At 49.5% G+C, this 17,484-nt stretch overlaps 1 protein-coding gene across 3 annotated transcripts in view; it reads left to right on the forward strand.

Moving 5' to 3' along the window:
- The window catches only part of Zfh2 (Zn finger homeodomain 2), a 369,044-nt gene that overhangs the window by 272,085 nt on the left and 79,475 nt on the right, over positions 1–17,484 (forward strand). For all 3 annotated transcript variants that reach the window (XM_077687303.1, XM_077687306.1, XM_077687305.1), the window contains one exon: positions 13,840–13,872. The gene's annotated coding sequence lies outside the window, so the exon portion shown is untranslated. The remainder of the gene's footprint in view (positions 1–13,839; positions 13,873–17,484) is intronic.

Genomic DNA, 17,484 nt, shown 5'->3' on the forward strand with positions numbered 1-17,484 from the left:
GCAAAATTAATCTTCTCTCTGCAGACTTTTCACATCACGCGGGAAGACTTCGTTGCCTACAATCGCAGAGAAGCGTCAGTTTTCTGTAAGAAGACCATAAAAAATGCGCCGTCTAAAATAAAATTGCTCCACCGCGTGGCACAGGAAACGCCGGCACAGGGCGACTGGTGCTTTGGTCGAGGTCTTACAGCGGTGTGATTTCGGCGTGGTGAGAACTGTCGTCTCTCACATAGCTCTGGTGCAAAGAAGATCCATTTCGTAATGCACAGCACTGATCCAATTTCCCGCATTGTGATCGCTTGTTAAGTTGTTTCTTTTGCTTCGTGTCCTGTCAATGGTAGACGCGCCCCCTCAACCAGCCTATTCGCCTGCTCGCCTCCTTGATTCTGGCGTGCACATAGGGAAGGTTCATTATTGCATTTCATTCACTCGCCGAATTTCTCAGGGAAAGGTTCATTGCAATGTACACTGTTCAGCGTGGTTAGCGACTTTTTGGTTTACTTGATTCGCTTAGCCAACTTCCCTCACTTTCGTAATGCGTTCTCGAGATCAACTGCTTCTACAAGGTTTTTGACCATTGTATAGCGTTGGGGTCATGAAGACGCGTTTTCTAACGCATGCTGGCTTACTTGTCCGCTTCGCTATCGCTTGGCGGCTTGTTCCATCGCGTCCTGTCGGTGGGTTCGCTCTCTCTTGTTTGCTTGCTCGCTGGCCAGTCGGTCAAAAGGTATTTTGTGCACTCGACGACTCCAGTCTTTGTAGTTGTTGGATGCAAATCACTTGCTTTTGTGCAGTAAATCAGTATTAGCTAATCTTTGTAGCAAAAAAAAAATGCCGTTGTTAGAGACCGTGATTAGTTAGATGACAAGCTAACCGTGTGTATATGCTCGCCAACATATCTCATGAATTCATCGTGCTTCGGAACATTACACGAGGCAAAGCTGAAGAATAGACGAAACGCGCGCTAGAACGTCAACTCGGTTGATACCAAAGAAGCAAAGGAAACACGCATATGTGTACATCATACAGGGAAAGATAAATGAAGGTACATGAAAAACAAAGGGAAAACAAAACGCCGCAATCCTATCAGTTGCTCACATAACAATTCCGCAATACAATACACAAGCGAAATGCATGCCCTTTCACAGGACGTGCCTACACAACACACGTCTACACAACAATCGCCCGTCGTCCATGAACATAAACACCCCCCACTTCTCAAAAAAAAAGTTGATTTCTTTTGTGGAAATCGCCAAAGACGGTGCACTGACCCAACATTCCCTCTCTTTCCTTTTCAGGAAAGCCTCAAAGACTCCGTATCTGTTTGTGAAAACGACGTGCACAACGCGCGAGTCTGCTTGTTTTCGTTTTGGCTCTAAATATCTTATCGGCTTTCGTATTCGCAGTACGTACAGGCCGTCCACTGAAAGAAGCGGGATATTGGCCTAGTGAAGCTCAGCGGTGCAGGGGCAGCTAGTTTGAGGGCGCCCCATGCGGACTTGCATCGCAGGGCCTCGCGGGAGTCAGCGTTCTGGCATAGTGTGTTCGGGGCGCACGTTTTATGCGACGCTATATTGGCTCCCTAGCTGTTAAGGTCTTTGTGCATCCAGGGTCGTGTTTCTGGCCTGTTTGTGCTGTGAAGTGTTGTGTGCGATCTCTTAAAGCTTCCATAGTAGGCCCAGGTTGGCCTACTTGATTGTGCCTGGTTAAGGCATTTCTTGGGCATTTTTTTTTTCTTATTACATTTAATCCTTGGACATTGTTCACCTCTTAGGCGCTCGGCATGCGTGAGGACCAGTTGCTCTGCAGTCATGTCGCAAAGTGGCCAACCTTGCTGGGCTCGCGCATGGCGGTTGCACATGCGGCGGCGCCTCGAAGCTTCTCCCCGTGAATGGTTTCATTCACGTACTCGCTGCCTGGCGGGCTCTCTCGGCACGCGTTCGCATGCGTGCCGCTATGCATTCGCCGGCGCTTCGGCAGCAGCGCCCGGGTCTTCGCGAGGGGGCCCGGCTGGCGGCGCGGTTCCTTCCCCGCCTGCAGGGGAGCTCCAGCCTGTGTGCCGCTGCGGGGCAGCAACTCCGAGTGACAGATGGCCGCTCCCCCCTCCCGTGCCGCGCGCTCTGTTAGCGCTCCCTTCCGCTTTTCCATTGGATTGCGGACTCCCGCTAGGCACACGCGGTCAGTCGCCTTCCTGGCCCGTGACCAGCCCGTCTCTTCCTCGCTGCGTCTGCAGTCATTTCCAGGCACACCCAGCTCTCCCGGCGAGCGGCTGCTCGCGGTTTTCTTCTCCTCTTGTGTATTTATCAGCCGGGGTGGGTACCTGATGGAGCCGACCTTGAGGGCCGTGAACGAGCGCGGCACCGATGGGCTGAGCCTTTTCGCCACGGCTACGCGTTCACCCAGCGAGGCTCGCCTTCTTTGGTCACTACGTTATCGGCGTGTGTGCCTGTCCGCAAATCTCATTCAGTGATTCCTTCGTTCTGAACGCTGCGGAGGTAGGGTAGCTGCGCGTCGGTCTGCGCTGGCAAGGGCTGTGGGATAAATGGAGTGAAGTACGAAAGGATGTGCTTAACGCCTCGAAATCGTGCCCGGCGCACTTTATCATTGGTGGTGATACGTGGGGTTTGGTAAGGTTAAATGACGGGTTTCTTAAAGGGGGCGTGCAGATAAAATGCTAGTTTGGTTCATTCAAAAGATTGCCTCGTTAGAATAACAGACACCAACGCAATGTTCACTCAAAACTGCTATTATGGGCAGCTGTGCGATTGGCTGCGGTCGCCAAAATCCAACGAAAATTAAACAGGGGATATAATCTTGCAAAACGAGCTATTTGACCTTAAATTTAATGCATATTGTTTTTATAGCAGTAATAATGGGGAGGGGGTAACAAATGGATGTCACGAACGCTCGCGAACATAGAAGCACCAGTGAGTACTGCGTGCACTTAGCCTGTTTAGCTGCACAGCCGTCCGGTATGTTGAGCTTACACTTGCCAACTGTTATAAGCGACATTCTCTTCTGTGTCTCTGTCGAGCACACCCAATGTTTCACGAAACGAGTACTATCAACCCTAGCAAACATTATCCAAGCACAAATCCGGTCAAAAACAAAGCGAGGGTGGACAGCGGTTCCAAGCGGTATGGTGGCGCCATCTAGGAGGACTGACAGCGAACAAGGCGTTCTGCGCTCGCTGAAGCCGTAGTCCGCCTACTTACGTTCGCTTCAGTACTTGCCCGGGATACGTCATCGCAGAAGTCACGAAACGCACGATTCAGCTGGGGAATCAAAATTATGGCTTGAATTGTTCAATTTCTCTGTGAACAAAGCATCGTTTGGTGCCGGAAAAGCACTGGGGAGTCTGTAAAACGCGAAGTCTTTTGAATAAAACAAACTTGTTATTTGTCTGCATGGCCCCTTTAAACGCGCCTCCATCAAACCCGCGATATTCTAACACAGAGAGCTGTACGCATTATGCTAACGCGGCGTAGTATGACGCCAGTTATGTTAGATGGTCAACTGTGACAGTGTAGTGCTGTAACTGCTTACTAATAGTGTAATACATACATTTTTTTTTTGTCTGAGGGGCGGCAGTAGTTGATTTGTGTACACCAATGTATACACCCTCAGGGACCATGCGCCAGATGCGTCAATGCTACCGGCTACATAGCCGGCTACCGTGCATAACTTTTAATCATGCTCATGCTCGTGTTTATTTATATTCAGTTGGCAGATATCATCACCCACACCGTTTATATAGTTTTTGCGCCCTTCGCCCTTCAGCGCAGTCTGCCATCGCTCATAAATGCGTCTATTTTAAAATGGACCTTTTAATTAGCGCCAAATTTTCTTGTGTATATTTTAAGACGTTCATATTCATTCGAATGCGACATGTTTTCCGAGAGCAGATTCTGTTCTGGGAAGACGCAAGAATAATCAAACTTAATGACTCATCAGTTGTCCCTTTGAGGAGGGAGGGATAAACATTTATTTGAGCGAGAGGGTATCGAGATGGGATGTGGTCAGCATCCTATGTCCACGAGACCGCGAGCCTGCGCCGAATCCGGGGCTGGTTGCACCAGGGCTTCTTGAACTTCCGGCGCCGAGCTGGTCATCACAGACTCCCGCTGCTCCGGAGATGGGCTGTTAATACCGCTCAGGTAATGTGGGAAGGAGAATGCTAGATGATAAGCCGCAAGGGGATAGTGCGAGCAATCTGGTGAGAAGACGGATGGTGAGGTCATCGAGAGGACTATGTGATTCCTCTACATAATCCTCTCGATTATGTAGAATTGTTTGTCTCTTTGAATATATCACTTTAAGAAAGCAAATCAGCGGTGACACAGCGCAGATTTAATTTAAGAAAGGTGGGAAACAAAGGCGAAATAAGGCATGCGAAAAGTATTTTCGCTTTTTTTTTTCTTTTTTTGTTCACCGTCACTTCGGGTAGCCAAAGCCGTGTCTCTGTACCCATCAGCTATCTTTCACTTACACCCTTCCCCCGCTGCGAAAAACAATCGCGCACTTTGACACTGTCGGATTTTCTGTTTGAAAAAGGTTACATTTCTGAGGCCAATTATAGCACGTCCTTTGCTCTTCCTATAGTTTGCGTTAAACGACAAGTATGTTTTCCCGACCTTATAGCACCGAGGCTTTGATTATGGATGTTGTAAAGCTTTCCGAGCGGGAATTTTCTCGCTAATTTGTGTGGTAAGTAAATTAGTCATAGTTGCAAAAGTCTATAAATTGTTATCTCAGTGCTGATTTCTTTAGATTAAAGAGCGTAGTCGTGATCTTCTTGAGATTAGTTTAGGAGAGGTGCCGCATAGGTTCTCCTAAAATCGAAGCCTAAATTAATGACTATAACCGAGCGGTGACTAGCCGTGGCTTGCTTGCCGCAATTTCCACTGAAGAATCGCTTCCCTCCACGACGCGTTGCGCCCAGATTCAAATGGCGCGTGCGTGCTGGCAAGCTCTAGCGCGTTTCCTTGGGCCTCGATCATAGTGGACGACAGGCTGCCTAGCAGGCAGCTCATTTACATAGATCGAAAATGAGAGAGTGTCCTCGGCGTAGGAATGTTATTTTGTGTTAAACAGTGTTTACCAGGCTAAGCGTCAGATCTCGGTCTTGTCTTGAGAATGCTTGACATTTCTAGTTGTCGGTTCTGGGCTCCTTGAAGTGCGTTAGCTTTGGCTCGCTTGCTTACTGAGTGTACACAGGCGTACTAGCGCAGTACAGGCTTATAAAATGTTAGTGGTATCATCGGTGCCGCGACCTCTCACCTTCCTTTTTTTTTTTTCTTGCGTTTCTGGATTTTACCTAAAAGGCAGTTAGTTATAGGCAAGATGGAGACCTCGGGACTATATATCTTTAAATGCGAGAGCAGTCCCGACCCCCCATCCCCCCTCCCTCCTCTTCTCAAGAGGCCGGGTAAAAAGGCATGGCAATTGAGTGTGCGAAAACAAAAGCAAAAAAAAAAAAAAAAGAAAGTCCGTGGTGTTCGTCAGGCCGGCGTTGCCAGCGTCAGAAATTGTGTTGTCAGACTTTGCCTGTTTCTAGTTTTTGTGCGTTGCTTCGTGCTCCAAATTACACACGAGGTTTGCCGACACCTGCCTCTTTCCTTTGACAACGAAATACACTCCCGGAACGTCATGGTCCGCGAGTTCCGTTGAAGACAAAGAATGCCCTTCGCATGGGCGACACAGAACACAGCGGCCAAGACTCCCTCCTTGGTTTTCATCCATTCAAAGCAATAGCGTCAGCACGCCGCGCAAGAATACTTATCTCGTTTCATAACCTAATTACCTATATAAAGCTATATCGCCAGCCACCAAACCTGTGTTGAAAATGATCTACAAATTAGTTATTACTCAGAGAGCGGCGGAATGTATGCTATCTCATTCTTTCGGCTTAAAAATCGGGTATCGACACGTTCCAGGACAGAAATTTGCGACGCCATCTTATCCTTGTTTCTCGCTGACTTATTATTATACAGCGCCAAATATTCCGCAGGATATTTTTCTCGTCTAATAGAAGCTCTAGACGAGAATCAGCTTGTAAAGCGTTGCGAAGGCGGTCGTTCTGGGGCCAAAAACACTCTAAATATATTGCGAAAACGCGTACACGTCCATCTCCCAAACAGGCAGTAGAACCCCGCTACAATAACTCCGGATCTAGTATGTCTCCGGCTATAGTCGATCACGTGACCGGTCCCCATTGAATCTCTCACGGAAGAATAATATGCATCCTCTGGAAGAAACCACCCATAGTAAGAGCCGGATTGGTGATGGCCTTGACAAAGCTGCTACGGATGCTTTTGGATGTCTCGCGCCGAAAATATGCGCAAGCCTGCATCAGCCGTCATGGCTACATAGTTTTTGTTTTCCCTCTCGAAGTGTGTGTGGGTGTGACGGGGTGAATTGCAAGGGGATTTATAAGAAACAGTTTCTACGCCGGTGTAGTCAAGCTGGCTAGAAAAATTTATATGAGGGCATATTCTGAAGAAATGGAGGAAAAGTGAAAGTGTACCTGAACATCCCTTGACAAAGTGCACATTTCTGTTGGCTTAGAATTCTATGAGAGTGCTAAATGTGTGTGCACAGCCAGAAGGCAGTATCTGCGGTTGGCAAGCCTGGAAAACTTTCCACAATGGTAGCGGGCATGCATTCGCACCTATCAAAAAAGCATCTAAAAAAAAAAAGGCCCAGAATCTGTGGCCGCATTCCTGTACCAGTGTTCATACACCTTAGTTTATGCTGTCTGATGTAGTAGTGAGGGTATAGGCGTTTCCTTTATTCCGTGACCTTTATGGGGCGCATATATTTTTTTTTCTTTGAGTCGTGTGACAGACAGCACGTACGAACGACTATGAAATCACTTCTCAGCGCCGTGTTGAAAACGGCTTTGCAGCCGCCTCAACGGTGACTTCAATGGCTCAAATAAAGTTGTATCTATCTATCTTGTAGCTCTTAGAAGCATAATGTGGCATCTGCACAACAAGGTCCTTCCGTCGGCAATCATTACTTTTGGTGGAATATTCAACTGCACTAAGTTGCTTTTTTTCCCTTGTAGCTTTCGTTTCTGTTTTTATTTTACATCGTACAGCCTGGCAGGCCGCGTAAGTTACCGTATTGATTCTTTTTCTTGAACGTGGGTTAGGAGTTACACTCTACTCCACCACGCTTCGGGCGGCTGTGGCGCCGCAGAAGCGCGTTAACAAAATAACTGCGCGCATGCGGTGACCGTATACGCGCTATCTCTGGATAGCGCTATCTCTGGATAGCGCCATGTAAAACCGCACTTCAGCGTAACTAAGTACAAAACGTTCGGGGCAAAATTGGGCGCGCTGTCGACGGCAGTAGTTGCTGACACGCGTGGTGGCCGCTCTCGGTGTGCGCGACTCGTGTTGTTTGTACGTGCGGTAGGGCTTTCTCCGTGCGAACGTGCGAGGCGGCAGATTTGGTTCTCGACACGGCGACAGCGGCGTAAGCGAGCGCGTTCAGGCTGTAATTGGGGCTAATTTTCGCGCTTACCGCGCCCTGTTTTCTTCGTGTTTGCTTTTATGCGTAGCAGCGCTGCAGTGACACCGCGAGGCGACGGAGCGACAAGCCGAGAGGGGGCCTGCCTGGTGGGGACGTCGATGCGCGCCGGCGGAGGGAGGAAAAGCTGGGGAGGGGAGCTCATGATCACACCTCGTGCGTACGGCGATGGACGCCGCAGGAAGTTGTTCGTTCGTGTGGTCACTACGCGCGCTCGGTCGTGCTTCGGGCACTGTTCGGTTACTTCCGTTATCTCTTCACCTCCCCACTCGTTCTCTTTGGTTTTATGGAGCCGCCGCCGGTGCGTTTTTTTCTTCGATCGTGGCGTCGTGTAGGCGCTGGGACTGGCGCGGCAGCCGGCGGCTTATCGGGCTCTGTGATCGAAGCGCCGCGGCGATGATATCTCGCCGCTGCTCTGGGCGCGCTCCAGCGCCGTCGCGCCAACAATGGGAGGAGCAGCCTCGAGCGCGATGGGCTTGTTTCGCTCGCGCCCGGACGCATGTGTCTGTTGTCGGCGTCATGCCCGAGAGGAGTCGGAGAACGCGCGCTCGCATTCGCTCTTGGGATTCGGCGACGACACAGGCGGCATATTAGTAGCGAAAGGCAGCTAATGTTACAGGAAGACCACTGCGTTCGAAGCGCGCGGCTGCATTGTTCGCTGACAGGCGCCCGTGCTTCGCCGCCGCTGTTCGGCGCTCCTTGCGGGGACGTAGTCGGCTCGGCACGTCGCCGACGGTGCCTTGCTGCGGTGTGGCAAGGCGCCTTCTGTGCTTTCGGACGAAACAGTGCGCAACGGCTGCCAGATATCTTACTCGGTCTCAGGTAGCACTGCATATCCGAGGCCCATCAAGTGAATCCTGTTCTAAATGGATGTTTTATTCCCAGTTTACCGAGTAGGCGTGTAGTCTCCTGTACATCCGTGCGCTATATCTGTCAACACGAATCGATGGAAACTAAATTGCCATTTCAATTTGGTTATCAGACAAAAAAAAAGAATGCGATTTCAGTTCAATTGTCTGAAACACTGCCACAATAGCAGCCATGATAACTGAAAACCTTAGATCAGAGGGGCCACTATACTTGTTTTGTGAAGAAAAGAAATCGATATTAAATATAGAAACGTTCGCAAATTAATCTGCGACCACAGTAACGCTGTTGCACTGACATGGGGCGTTGCAGTGTTGTGCACTCGAAACGACGGTGTTTCTAAAGCTGATGAATGCTTCTGGTAAGTTTACTCTTGAGATTTTGCTGTCGTCTACGCGGAGGGTTTCGTCGTTTGCAAAGCTGGTAGCTTGGAGAGTCGGAGGGTCAGAATGTGAGGTTTTGAACAAGCTGTGTTTACAGGCAAACCGGGGACATTCACTTATCTCCCAGTGTCTACCAATTTCACATCCCTATTTCCACCCAAAGTACACGCACCTTAACAAAGCAAGCTCTGCCATTAGCAGGGTTGGCCCCTTTGGGCATCCGTGAAAGCTTTACTCTGCCCAATTTTGCCTGCTCGAATGGCTGTGGGAGCTTAAGTTGTCACCATTGTGGCCGGCAGTTTACCTGGTCGCCAACACAAGCGTCTTTGTCCATTCAAATGAGAGGATTAGTGACTCAGCTTCGTGGCACGTGCTGCTTTGGTGCACAAGAATGCAGGTGCCCGGATTTCTTAACACGCTTTGCAGCCATGGAAAAGGCGTGTGGTGTTGATGGCGGCCCCCGGGGTCAGGAAGAGCGCGCCAACACTGGGCGCCTAAGACGCGCCCCGGTGTGCAGTGCGCGTTTTTCTCGAAACCCGAGGGCCATTACTGTGCCTTGGCAGCCTTCGGAGAACAATTACTGGACGCCCTGGGTGCCTGCGACATTGTCTCCGCGCGTCCGCCCGAAGGATTCGTCTCGCACGGCGCTGTCCCCCTCCCCCCGCAAGGCCTAATGGCGTACGCAGAATGCGAGAAGAGGAGCTGCGGGCGAGCACAGGAAGACGAAGAAAGCAGCAGTGTGCTCGAGCGGGCGCTCCTGAACGCTTCCGTCTGTAAAACAGAACAGGAACAATGGCGAGCCTCCTCTTCCGGGGACCGGGCGCTGTACGACATGGCTTCTTTTCACCGCCTGCCATCTTTTGTCTCCGCGTCTCCCATTTTATCGCTGTCATGCGTCCTTTAGCCGCCTCAAGGCCACAGCAGCGTGAATCCGGCTCTCGGCGCTGCCTTCTTGGGATCGCGCCGCCCGGGACGTTTTCGAAACAAACACTGCCGGGCCACACGGTGGGGGGGAGCGAACTCCCCGAAATGGCCACTGCGACTGCGTCCTGTCACTGGGACCCCACCGGGGGGGCGCCTCTCCTCTGGGGCTTTGCAATTAGCTCCCCGAGCAATAATTGCCGCCTCCTTTCCTTCCCGGATCAGCATGCGGGCGTGGGCTGACCTTGGTCTCCGAAGCTCGCTGTCGATTCAGAGACGGCCATTTGAAGAAGGGGCCGCGGTCAGTGGCGTCTTTCTTGATGGCTGTAGCACTCATCAGCCTCCAGAACATTACGGACCTTAGTGCGGTGCTCTTTCCATTTAAGCGAAGAGTCCAGCCCTCGAGCGACTCGTACTTCGGGCAGGATATGATCTGCTCTCTACGGTTGCAGTGCAGGTTCTTGCCAGATATGACTTCAGACAACCGTGCGTATATGATCGCCGGTTCATTCCGCGCCCCTCGCGATTTTGAACGTGTAGCGCCGAGTATTGAATAACAATGCCTCATAAGTAGGGTGCTGTTGAACTTTTTCATCCTTTCTATTCTTTATTCGCGAGTCAGTGGCTTCACGGTGTTGATAAGCCATCACTAGCTATTGTATATTTTATCACGCTTCACTACCTGTCAATCAGACGGCCCTAAAACATAAAATGTAAACGTTCATGTGTGTGTGTGTGTGTGTGTGTGTGTGTGTTTTTTTTTTTTTTTTTGCTGTTTGAATGTCCACAGTGCCTGAAAATTAACTTAGTGTTAATGGCAAATCGCAGTTTGTCTTCCAAGTATATAGAGAATTTCGTCCCGCAGCGTGGGCTTTGACTGCTAATAGTGCCATCCAGGTGCATGACGGGCGTGCTGTTTATCTTTTTATACCGTTCAGGAACTTTTTGTTGGTATTGATTTTTTTTTCGTTTTCGTGTTTGTTATAGCCTCTATGAACCACGCCTCGGAAAGCCTAGGAAAGTGGTGTTTTGTGTGTAGACGTAGTCGATGTATGTGCGAACAGCAGGACAACACATGTTGTGTCGCTTTCGCAAATTTCGCACCATGCTGAATTTTCATTAGGCGTGAGCAGCCAGCTCTCCCTGGAAACTGCAAGAATGTTCAAGAAGAGTTCAAAGCGTCATGACATTACGAAGACCAAGCACCAAAGCAATGGAAGAAAAAGAATGAACGCAAAAAAAAAGTTAAAGCTCATAGCTTAACGCCGTCCAAAAGGGGGCTTTGGAAGACGAAGCGCAATGCATACAGCTTCGGGGGTTTAGGAATGAAAGTACTCTCCCTGTTCCTTTGAGGTCGTGGCTTCGATTCTTGGTACAACCGTCGTATCCCTGATAGAAATGAAATGCAATAAAGCCGATCACGTGACGTCTAGTTCGCGTCAATAAACCAAAGTTCGCCGGCATTAATCCCGGCCGTTCGTCGCGTGGTGCTTAATAGCACATTTGTAGCTATAGCGCGTCAACCCCTAATTCTTTTGTTTTTTTCCCATCCCAGCCCTTTTTAAGCATGTAATGCTTACTACGCCTACCAGCGCCAAAAACCAATCAGGCGATCTGGAGCCGGAACCGAGCCGCTTTACTTCGAAGTAGGCGAAATTTGCTTTAACGTGATTCTGCATCTGTGTAACATGGTCAAGCGCGGTACAGAATGGTTCACGGTACAGCTGCGTGCAACCAGTAATGGATCTTCTATCCTGTTCAAACGGGCCTCACAACAAAGCAAAACGGGCGTGTTTACTACGGTTTAAAAATTGAGCAGTCACTGCTGATTAAGCTCTGCTTAAGAGAAGGGTGGTTTCTAAGAGCTGCCCTATTTCCAAGTCTTGTGCTACGCCTGGAAAATGCACACAACGTGAATAAATTCAACTTCAACTCATTGTTCTCCGTACAATATCAGGTACAGCGACTACTGTCGCGTGACATTAAGGGGACTCACCTGTTAATATTCCTACGGGACTTGCAACTTCATGAGCCGCGGGTATAAAAACATTCGTGCACCAGTATGAAAAGTTTTACAAATACATATCAGTGTTCCCAAAGGCCTAATTTGCTTATGCTAGACATATGTCACTTCTGTACTGAAATAAAAAATAAATAAATAAAACTATTGCAGGCTAGACAGCTAACGTCATCTATAGTGAAAGCTGGTTAAACCAAAATGCATTTCTTGTTTATTTTTAATCCCAGTAAAGAATTCATATATTTCTAAAAGCAGCAAACTAGGCCGTTGGGAACATTTTTATGAATTTCTAAAACCTTTCGTATCGGCGCACGATGCTTTTCAAGCCCGTGGGTGATGAATCCAGTGCCGTGGGATTGTCATCAGGTGAGTCCATCCTTAACGGTGCTTTTGAGTACCAGTTGTGAACGATGTGTGGGACCAGCGGAGGCTTATACCGTGGGCTTTATTTTCGCAGGAGCGATCCGTATATTCGTCCCGCAATATTTTGAGGCACGGAGGGCGCCGTTGTGAACTTCCGCAGTGGCTTTACTCTTCACAGCGGCGCCGTGAGTCCCCGGAGGCTTTGTGCCGGCGTTCAGCACACGACGATAGTGGATTCCCGTGATTGTGAAAACGACTGAGATTGGGCTTGTTTTGCGCCAGTTAGTGCGCGGGCGAACGCAACCGCACCACCATTGGTGGCGCCAAGCTGTTGCACGTCACGAACCTCCGCTCTGCGTCAGTGCGAGAAAGCGTGGCCGTGCTACATGCTGTCGTGGGAGGACTGTATTACTAACTGCATGCGCGATCACTCGAACCGGTTTGTTGAGCGTGTGCGTTCATGCTTACTCTAGAAATTGTGTTCACTAGAAACCCACAACAGCACAGCCATAGACTCGGTCGTTTCACCCGTGATGCGCCCAACGTGTCCTTTGTGCCAAATATGAGCCGCCCTTCTCGTTGCCCAACGCACAGCCGTTCGTCGAGCCTTGCGTTGTTCACTCTATTCCTGATGGTGAACCAGTGCAGTGCATCCGGTGGTCCTACCTCTTTGCAACAACACTCGCCGATAGTTAAAACATACATGGGTGTAGGGAAAAGGATTATTCGTTTTCCTGTACCCAAACTCTGCTCCACGTGCACATTCTTGTCGCGTTTGCATTAAAGCAGTAAGCCGAGCCGTAATTGTGTATGGTTCGACGGGCGCAAGTCTGTCTGCGTGCTGCCGGCACTCCACTTATCTAGGGCGCACTTCGTCCACGACCGGTCTTTTTTGGACGTGCCGAACGCTCCTGGGATTCGGGCCCGGAACTTTCTGAGGGCCCAGCCGTTATGAAACTGAAGCTACGTCAAACAGTGCGTTCGAAGAATGCAACGTTCGCGAACCCAGGATGGGTAGACGGTCTGTTTTCTTCCTGTCAGGGCTTGAGCGCAGCGTAAGCTACGCCGTGCTGCGCGCTCAGTGTGTACATACTTCGGGCGTCTCAAAATGGCGTGACCTTTCTCACTAATCAGACGTTCTAGATGTCGCACGAAGGGAGAAAGAAAGGGGGATGGAAGCGCTGAAAATAAGCGTAGATGTTGACGAGAATTCGCCAGCGACGAGCGCTGCTAACTTGCCGGGTTGTCGAAGTGTGTGATTAATCGATACACGCCGAGTTTCGCTAACAAGAAACGAAAACAAAAAAATGGCCTTTGTAATAGATGGGAGCATTATGAGCTTATTCGGCCCCCGTGGTGATGACGTTCGTGCAAGCAACCTTACTGTCGACACTTGCCAAGAAGCGGAAAGCGAGAAAAAAGGCACCCTGCCATCACTTCGCTGTAAATATGGCATGAATAATTAAATATTCAAGAAACGTAAAGAGAAAGCAGCTTGAGCAGTTTAAATGGAAGTGTTCTAAAAGTAGCAGACGTTTGTCGTCTTGCTCTTTCTCGCCCTCACGAAAAAATTAAAGACAGATTAAAAGCAACATTAAATAAACAGCGGTGACTGTTGGATAACGCCGCCTGTTTTTCATCTTTTTGCATTTTCTGGGCGAATGTGCGTGTCTGTCTGCAAGCAACCGTGCGCGCAGTGTATTTGTTGTGTCAACTCGGAACTGAACGTTTCTTTCGTTCTCTTTACAGGTGCAGTTTCTTGAAGCCTTCTCAACATGCTAGGTGAGTGTTCGCCACCTTGGTTATCCACTTAATTGTCCAGTGGCCTCTGAGTGCTGTTAAACGTTCTGTGTGTTTCACTAGCGCGGCAAGATGAAGCCCGAGCGAAGCACCTTGTTTAGCGTTTGTTTCGCTCCGCAGTGCGCTAATATATATTTCTGAAGCCGCTTTGCTTGTGACATCCAGCCGTTTTTGCTGGTATTTGAGGGTCCGTATTTTCGTCAGTCGTTCAAACAACACACGTCAGGCGCTGGAAGCGCAAGGAGCGACAGTTAGCGCTTCATCTTATCGCGGCAGTATTGACAAAAAAAAAAAAAAAAAAGCCTTGTACGCTCAGTGCTCATTTTCGTACTTAGGAGCGTAGGAAGCTACTAAGTACGAAAAGACGGCGCTTCGCATGCCACTGCAATACCATTTTCCAGCGCGCCCAGTGTTTAGCGATTACGTCACCCGCCACTACGTCCGAATGCCCACGTAATTCATGACGCGCCAGTTTCCGCCGTAACGCTCGCTGTCGTCATACTTGCCAGCACGTTGATCGCAACTGTCGCGCAGAGTGGCAAGAAAGAGCCGTGTTTTGTGATTTCATAGTTAGGGATTTCGGTGCGTTCGCCTTAAGGGTTTGCCTTCAATCCTCAAAACGCAACTGTGTTCGTTCTTTCTCTTTTTCGAATTGGGGCAGGCGTCACCAAACTGTTGTGAACTTTGTCCGCATTAAACGAGGGTGGCTGTGCCTAAAACCTGTGCAATTTATAGACTCTCACTGCCTCGCCTGACAAATTTACAAATATGAAAAATATGAGGGCCATATATATATATATATATATATATATATATATATATATATATATATATATATATATATATATGAGAGAGGGTGAGGGTATTTTGTACGGAACCAACTATCAATTTCGTCGATCTCCAGGGCGCCTGGGTAATTGTTATTTTCCAAGCTAGTTTTTTTTTTCAAAGGCTTTAAATGACCCAGTTCTCGAATCGTTTGAGATTTAAATAGTTTGGTGGTAAACTATCAGAATAATCGTAAACAAAATCCACTAGCCGAAGCGACCATGAGTGGTTACTTGCGATTGTTTGAGACGGCCTCAAATTGGTCAATAATGAATTGGCCCCAGTGTAAACGCTGCTCCGTGTTCATAGCTGTGTGTGGAGCAGCATCAAGGCATCACTCCTCAAGATCATGAGTACAACGCGTCTCCGAATGAAATCTTGTGCGCATGACTTGTCAGGTAAAATAAAGAAACGTTGCCGATCCGGCATGGCTTGTAGATTTGGGTGCAGCTGTAACCAAGTACACCGGAAATGTGGGTTTTTTGCTGCTCCAGACCCGGGCCCACCCACATGGGCGACGCCCATGGGGGGTCTTTTTTAAAGCCGCCACCTAATGACGTACCACATGTGATATTGTCATTGGAGAGTCATTGTAATAATATAACTGGCACGTCTCTTCAGGTCGTATTACCTTGGAGGGAGCTCCGTCTGTGATTTTAGTTGTCTGCAGCTCGCATCGCGTTAGGCTTTAACAATGCACACGCTTCTGTGTGCACGGCCCTTCGTCTCTGGCCAGTAACCGGTACTCGTCCTCTGAGAGCCTGGAGGGACAGCTAAGTTAGTGCGGTCTCGATTTATGGTTTACATGGTAGCGCACTTCACGATTTCGTCTTGCTGTTCTGAGAATGGCATGACAGGGTTGCTACTGTGTTGGTCGCTTCTCAGTTCTCCGAGAGCAGCATGGCGGCGTCGGTGCCCATGGTCAGTCGAGGGCCGCAGCTGCGTTCCCGGGAAGCGTGGGCCGAAGGCCAGTTGGTCATCGCTGCGCTCGCAGCTGCTGGTCCCCTTCGGGAAGGGCAAAAGAAAAAAGGTCCCGCAAATTGCGCCGCTGTGACAGAGCCGTTTGTCGTCTTTGACACCCTTTCCGCCCTGACGAGCGCTGCGGCGGGGCGTCGGTGTTTTTTTATTAACAGTCCAGACTGGACGCTCGTCTGTATGCATGCCATCTGCGCCAATCAACGCCCACTGGAGCAGCTCGCCCCGCAGCCCCATATATCCATTGTTAGTCAGGAAGGAGTGGGTGAAAGGGGAACTGAGCCGAGGAATATGTGAAACGTTCATTAGTCAGCTGACTGAAACGGCTGGACACCGCACACACATCATCGTTCCGAACGGATACGCCCATTGTTCTGGGGCCGCACGCCTGCTTTCTCTCTCTCTCTCTCTCTCTTTTTTTTTTTCTTCGCTGGCGCCTGGGCATGCGATCTGTTGCCGTCTGTGAGGAGGGTGTATCCCCCCTTGAGTCGCGTTTGTAGCCAATCACTGCGAGTTACCGGGAAGGTGAACTGGCGTCGCCGCCGCGGCTTGAAAAGACTTAGTCCGAGGAAAGCAGTGCATTTCAATCGGGCCACTCAGCCCGAAACGCTGCGTATGCAATTATGGCACTGGATATTACACCTCTTTCTTTTAGCGAACTGTCGGCTTCGCGAGCGGGGAGTTTCGTCACGCACGCACCCGCGGTTGAGCAGTGCATTTGAATTTTCCGTTTACTGCACCTTGACCGGACGGCGAAGGTCAGCAATACAAAAACAAGATCGAATTAGCTGATGGCAAAATACGTGGCTTGTGACGTCGACGCCATCAAAATATTGATACAATAATTTAAGAAAAACAAACGGACCAACCGAGCGTGAAATAAAGAAGTCGAGTGTGTCTTCTAAGGTGCATACTCTCTTCCGCGTGTGTCCCCCGCTCCGAGCGCGCTTCATTCGCAACGCGTTCTTCTAGCTGTAGTTTGTGCACGAGGCGTCGCGAGCGGTAAAGTTTGGCGTTACGCCAAATGCGTTTGACACTCCGGAAGCCCAGTCACCTCTGTTTCTTTGCTGGTAATCAACCACTCGGTCAGCAGTCCTCGCTTATAACCAGTTATAAACTGCTGGTTTTGTATGCCGGCTTGAAGGCCTAGGACGTGGAAGAAAAATTCGTCGGGGCCTGCGGTTTTCTGCGCGTAGAATGGATCAAAAATGCATGCCCCACTGGTATATTTCTAGGGCATTATCCCTCAAGCAAGTACCCATTCGTGGACACAGCTAACATGTCCAAGCTATGTTTTCTTTTAGAGCGCTAGCACTGGGAGGGTCGCCAGCAAGAAATCTGCGCTCGAAGTGTTGCTAGCCACAAAGCAGCACAGGCCCGCAGAAGTGTATTTGGCAACTCTCAATAAAACGGTTGATACCCTTGTGAGCTTGACGGTAGATTAAGCGTGGTATGCTTTATGCAGAGCAAAAATAAGCCGTGAAGGACAAACACACGGAGACCGCGGCTCCTCGGCTAGCCCGATATTCTGAGCAGCAGCGTTTACGCCACCAGCTGGAACGTGCACACAGCACACTGCTACTCCTGCGCACCATCCTATTGCAAGGGAGAAAACGTTCTGTCTACGGCCCATTCCGTCGAAACACGTATATTTGAGATCAAAAGAATGTCGAGAGGATCTGTGACGACCCCTGTATTACACAATCACCATAAAATAAATTCCGCAGGGCCGTAGCCATAAGGGGGGTTTGGGTGTTCGAACCCCTCCCGAAATCTTTTCCAGGCAGCCCG

This window comes from Haemaphysalis longicornis, unplaced genomic scaffold (genome assembly GCF_048455015.1).
Source record: "Haemaphysalis longicornis isolate Haplotype H1 unplaced genomic scaffold, Haemaphysalis longicornis Haplotype H1 scaffold_1, whole genome shotgun sequence".
Taxonomy (NCBI): domain Eukaryota; kingdom Metazoa; phylum Arthropoda; class Arachnida; order Ixodida; family Ixodidae; genus Haemaphysalis; species Haemaphysalis longicornis.